At 32.8% G+C, this 6,370-nt stretch overlaps 1 pseudogene; it reads right to left on the bottom strand.

Annotated features, from left to right (window-relative positions):
- Positions 1–1,965: 1,965 nt before the first annotated feature.
- On the bottom strand, positions 1,966–5,613 carry LOC131627256 (cysteine-rich receptor-like protein kinase 29; annotated as a pseudogene).
- Between the last annotated feature and the right edge of the window lie 757 nt (positions 5,614–6,370).

Raw genomic sequence — 6,370 nt, 5'->3', positions numbered from 1 at the left:
TTTGGGCATTAGGGATGTTAAAGAAATGAATAATGCTCTTCTCTTAAAATGGAAGTGGAGAATCTTGCATGACGATGAGGCTATTTGGAATAGTTTTATAAAAGCTAGGTATTTTTGTCCTAAAATTAGAATTCAAGTTGACGGGGGAATGTGGCAAAGAAAGGGTGAATCTATTTGGTGGAGAGATTTATGCAAGATTAGTTTGTTGGAGGATAGGGTCGCAAACGATTTTTCCGGGAGTTTCATGTGTAGTTGCAAGAATGGCAAAGATGTTCTTTTTTGGCATAATAGGTGGATGGGTGATCAACCTCTACGCATGGTTTTTCCAGATTTATATGCTCTTTCTAGCAAGAAACATTGCACGGTGGCGGATACTTTAGAGTGGACGGATGGGATACATAGATGGAGGTGGGAAGCTTTGTTCTCGGCCGAATCCATCTCCGACAGCAGCATAACAGCCGCGGCTGCTGCCAGCCAGAACTGGCCTCGGTTTGTCGACATGCTCCGCGGGTTTATTCCTTACGATTCAAGTCGAGACACTTTCTCTTGGTCCTTCAATGGAGACAAAGTCTTTTCCGTCTCTAGTTTGGCTCATGCGGTTGATAATGCCAAACCTTTAGCTTGGGATCCTATAGTTATCGATTCTTTGAAAGTGTTGTGGGATCTTAAGCTCCCGCCAAAAATTAAGGTTTTTGCTTGGAAAGTCTTCATTGATCGGATACCAACTAGAGATCAATTGTTGATTAGAGGTGTTGCTAACGTTACTTGTCCGGATTGTGTGATGTGTGGCTCTTGCCTTGAATCCTCTTCCCATCTTTTTTTCAATTGCCAAGAGGTGAAAGGTATTTGGAAGCATGTTTTCTTATGGCTTGGCACACCGATTGATTTTACCGAAGAGGAGATGTTTCGTTTTGACGTCATTCAAGAGAAGGTGGTTTGTAGTAAACGTCGCATTTTGATCAACCACGTTTGGTTTGCTACTATTTGGAGTATTTGGCTAATGAGGAATGCCATTATTTTTAAGGGGGAGGTTTTTTGTTTTGATGTCATTTGTTCTAACATTGTCTTTCTTTCTTGGAGGTGGTTATGTAGTGGATATACTAAGTTTAGACCAATTTACTATGAATGGTTTAAACTTCCATTATCCGTTCCTTTTTCCCTCTAGGGCCTTCTGCTTTTTTGTAAGGGTTGCACCCCTAGTGCGAGCTTTCAATCAATCAATTGCTTATTAAAAAAAACTAGGAATTTCTGAGATAGCAACTTCTAAACAATCAGTACACTCTTGAAATGACAACTCAGGTGTCATTATGCGTGGCAGACTTATGACGAGAATCACCTGAGGTAGCTTTTTCCTTAAATTGATCAACCTCTGATGCGTTGTTTAAGTTCCACATATAAAAACTAGGTGATTCTTCCATAATACCGAATATTGATTGGTTCGAGTAGCGTTACATGCAGTAATCATACAACCAATAGCTTCTTTCTGTTAATTATTCAATAGAGAGACTTTTGGATATAGTTGTTTGTAGCTTTCTATTCCAAATGCATTGCATGAAAAGAGTACAAGATGAAAAATGCTAGGAAGTTCTTCAAAAGTTAACCGCAAGATACATTAATTAAGTTAAATGATGGGTGGTCTAATAGCGGAAACCTAATAGTAGGTGATTCACTTTTTTTTTAAAAATGCTCTTAATATCTTTTGAATAAATAAAATATAAAAAACAATTTTTCATTTTTTTTTCAAATTTTTGTATTTTATGTTAGTTTTTTCAAAAATTTGGTATCAAATATAAATTTTGGAAAAGTATATGCTTTTATGCCGATTTTTATATTTTATTCATAACAGAGTATGCTAGTTATATTTGGTGTTTGATAAAGATGTTTGTCTTGTTTGATGTTTAAAGATGATGTAATCACGTGTAAGGGATGGAAAATGCATTCAAAATGCTTATGGCATACCGATGATGAAAAGAATAAATGCAGTTTTCTTATCGAGTATTTATACAAGACAAAAAATCCTTAATGTTTGTAATTTCATAGATTGAATTGTTTAAGATTTGCAATTTAGTAATAAAAATAGAGTAGAAAATACTTAAGACAAAAAAAATGTATAACTCTCTTATGAATGAAATCTATCGTGGGTATGGATCAGTAATTGAAGCCTCGTTAATCGATTCATGTGATGTTGATCCATCAGGATTTCCACCTGATATCTGCATATTTTGTAAGCTTCTAGTTTCACTTCCATAAAAATAAGCGGGTTTCGAAGGTATTGATAGAGTAATAGAATGACTATTAAGCATGAGTGCAACACTAGCCATGGTTGGTCTGTCTTCTACTTCTTCTTGAAGACAGAGTAGACCAATATGAAGGCATCTCATTATTTCGTTTTGTGAAATGTTGTTTAATAATGGATCTATAATATTTGTAGCTCTTCCCTCTTTCCAGCTTTTCCATGCCTGCAAGAATTAAATCAAATACAGATATTGAAAATACAATTAGCTATAGGACATAAATAAATTTCAACAAATTATGGTGAGAAAAGTGTTACTTACATAACTCAGTAGGTACTCAACATCATTTTCAACACAAATATTTGAACTATTTTTATGACCACTTATTATCTCAAGAACCAATACTCCAAAACTAAATACATCAGATTTTACAGAAAATTGTCCGTGCATTGCATATTCTGGTGCCATATATCCACTGCATACAATAGTAGACAATCTTGATCAATACAAAAATTATGAAATGAAAAGTTAATAAGTTTCCTTCAGTTCTTATAAAAGACTAAAGGTATCAGTAACAATGTTCTAATCTTGATTTTCTAATTGAAAAGTGTTTTATGTTATCCTTCAATCATACATACATTTTGATACTTTTTAAAAATGCTTGGCTCTTATATCTTTCAAATAAAACTTGGAATAAACTGTTGATACAAGTAACTAAGTTAAAATTTGAAATAAATACTTTACTTATAGTCGATTCAAATTAATGACAATCAGTTAGCTTTAGCAATATGAAAAGACTTACTAGGTTCCAACAATTCTATTAGTATTTCCTTGAGTTTGGTCGAGAACAAACAACTTTGCCAATCCAAAATCAGCTATTTTAGGATTCATCTCAATGTCTAAGAGAATGTTACTTGCTTTGAGATCACGATGTATAATGCGCAAGCGAGAATCCTCGTGAAGATAAAGAAGACCTCGTGCAATACCTTTTATGATTTCATAGCGCTTGCCCCAATTCAATAGTGCTTTCTTTGTTGGATCTGCACAAATAAAGATAATATAAATTTCGAAACTATTTTAGTAGTTAGTATTTGTCTAAACATTATAATTTTTAATTAAATGCAATTTTCTAATTATGTTGATATTATAACCTACCGAATATGAAGTAATCTAGACTTTTATTTACAATAAATTCATAAATTAGTAGTCTTTCTCTTCCTTCTAGACTGAAGCCAAGTAGCCTAACTAAATTCCGATGTTGAAGTTTGGCTACTAATGTTACTTCATTTTCAAATTCGTTGTCTCCTTGAGCGGAATCTATTGATAATCTTTTGACCGCAATCATTTGTCCATTAGAAAGTTTACCCTAAAAAACTTTTAGATATAGTAAACAGAAATTTCTATTATAATATTTTGATAGCATGCACTAATTTTATGAGAGAAAAAAATGAATTCTTACCCGATAAACATCTCCAAATCCTCCATGCCCAATTTTATTTGAATTTGAAAAGTGATTTGTAGCAACTAGTATAGTATCAAAGCTAAATTGCAATGACTCAGCAACCATTAGTTCATCTTCTTCCTCGTCTTCATATTCTTCAATGTTAGCTTCAGACATTAACCAAGTTAAATAAGATATTTTTAAATGTACAAATGCAAGTTGATCTGTTATAAAAATTTGCAGACCTCTTTATATATATATATATATATATATATATATATATATATATATATATATATATATATATATATATATATATATATATATATATATATATATATATATTCGAGTCAGGTCTATCTCCCTAATTTGTTTTATTTTATATTTTTATAATATAGTTTACTTTATTAAAATAAATTACTATAATGTAATAGAAATATGGGATATTGACCAAGTAATTTGTACGGTTCCTGATATTAAAACACTTATTTATATTTGGCTGTTAAATGGATTGATTATATTTTTAATTAATAAAAACAATCTCCAACTATTATGTTATAATATAAATTACCCATGTCAATTACTCTTTTTATGAATTTAGTAGAGACCCTATTCTATTCCTCTCATAATTTTAATTGGAGTGTAATTTTTTTTCTTTTTGTGGGGTTGTTTTGTTTTATCTACCCATTGTAAAAAGGTTGGAGAACCCTTCTCCATTTTATATCATCTCTTGCCTTCTAAAAATAATGTTATAATATAATATTTTTTGTGGATAATTTAAATTTTTGCAACTTAATCAAGTTAAATTAAACCTTCATTTTTTTAATTAAACCTTCATATGTTAAAAGTGATTTTTGTTGGAATTATAGTTTAATTAACAGAAATCTTAAACTAGTGCTATACTGATCCATGCTTAAAATAATAAAGCATGCATACCTTCAAAACTGTGTTTTGGTTTTCTCACCAGCAAACAGAAGCATATAAATATAACTACCAAAACCACAAAAACAGATGGCGCAGCTATGGCGATGACAGTACGTGTTTTTTTGTGTCCTGCACCACAAATTTAGTCTCAGTTACTAATATTTTCACTGTATTTAGTAGTGAGATTTTCAAGCCAGCAGCACCTTTAAGAACTATATTAGAAAATTAAGTACCTGAAGAAGTGTTGTTGGTGGATTGTGATGGTGGAGTTGCAACTGAGTCTAACTCAATGGTAGTATTGTAGAAGTTATAAGTTTCATATCTAAGACGGCAACTTGGTTTAAAAGTTTGTCGTCCCATCGTGCCATTACAACAAGTTGCAATTTCTTTAATTGCTACTTCCAAGCAATCAATACATTGTTGGGATGACAAATCAGCCACACACTGCACAGTTCCATATATAGTTGCAAAATTTGCATTCTCATACTTATCTGCATCATATTTACGACGGGAGTCACCAGATGCAGCTTTGTCTTTAAGTTTTGTCATCAGTTTATTCAGTGCATCGTTGTACTTGTCCACGTCGGATGCAGTAGCCGAAGATACATAACCCTCTGTAGGGTCAGTTTCTACTATCCTAAATATTGAGCGATTAGAGTACCACAAAGTTAAACTCCCACCCCATACAATTGCCTCTTTTTGATTTGGACACTGCTCTCGTAGATCGGCAAAAGAACTGTTTAGGTATGTTAGACACTCATTGGGCTTAAGATCTCCACTACACATTCCAATGGCGTATACTTTGTCTGGTTCTTGGCCATATGAGAAATTGTAGAAACCGTAATTAATTTCTTTATGAGAAGAGAAACTAGATACAAGGGTTTTGAGGTTGTTGTCGTAGGTGCTGTTGGCTGTGTAGTTGCCTTTGCTGTTATCACAAGATACAGTATCTCCGGCTTTGGCTTGGGATATTATTATGAAAAAAAGAAAACAAAGAAAGGGAAGGAGAGGCATTGAAAAAAAGTTTTGTATGAATGTGAATGATGAAAATGAGGTGAGGGTATGTTATAAGGTGAGATCAGGGTATAGGATTCTTGAGTTGACTCGCTATAAACTTTTACTACTATTCTTTTATAGAAAAAAGTTGATATTGTTGATTTTTCCATATACGCTTTATCTTTGTGACGATTTAATAATGTTGACTTGTAACGCTAGAAATAATGGGAAGATGCATGAGACTTGACCAAAGAGTGCTCCCCCATGAAGGAAATAAATGTGTAGTAGAAAAGATATGGAGGTTTGGTTGTCTTTTCAATCGAAAGGAAATAAAACAGCTTCCAGAAGCAACTGCTGCCTTTGATAATTTCAAAAGAGAAAGATATTTGGAAAATGGAGAGTGGATATGTTGATGGGAACAAGATTCCAATCAAGGGAATAAAGGACTTGCTTTTCAAACCTCAAATCAACAAACTAATGTACTATGGATAGCGTTTAGCTTGTGATGACTAGAGCGGTCAAAATGCGTTAGTTCATATGGGCCGGTCCGGCAGGCCCGAAAAATCATAGAATTTAGGCCTTAAAATTAGAGTCCATATTTTCAGGGCCTTTTTAGCTCAGCCCTGAAAAGTTTGCAGTGGGTAGCCCATCAGGCCCACATAATTATAAATTTTTAAAAAATATATTAATATTTATATTATCTTACTCCAAAATAGCATATTGATTTTTCTCACTTCACTAAATTTTATCTCTATTTTATTCAATCTTTCTCTTT

The sequence above is a fragment of the Vicia villosa genome, unplaced genomic scaffold (genome assembly GCF_029867415.1).
Source record: "Vicia villosa cultivar HV-30 ecotype Madison, WI unplaced genomic scaffold, Vvil1.0 ctg.000353F_1_1, whole genome shotgun sequence".
In the NCBI taxonomy this organism is placed as follows: domain Eukaryota; kingdom Viridiplantae; phylum Streptophyta; class Magnoliopsida; order Fabales; family Fabaceae; genus Vicia; species Vicia villosa.
This window is presented reverse-complemented; position numbering and strand designations above follow the sequence as displayed.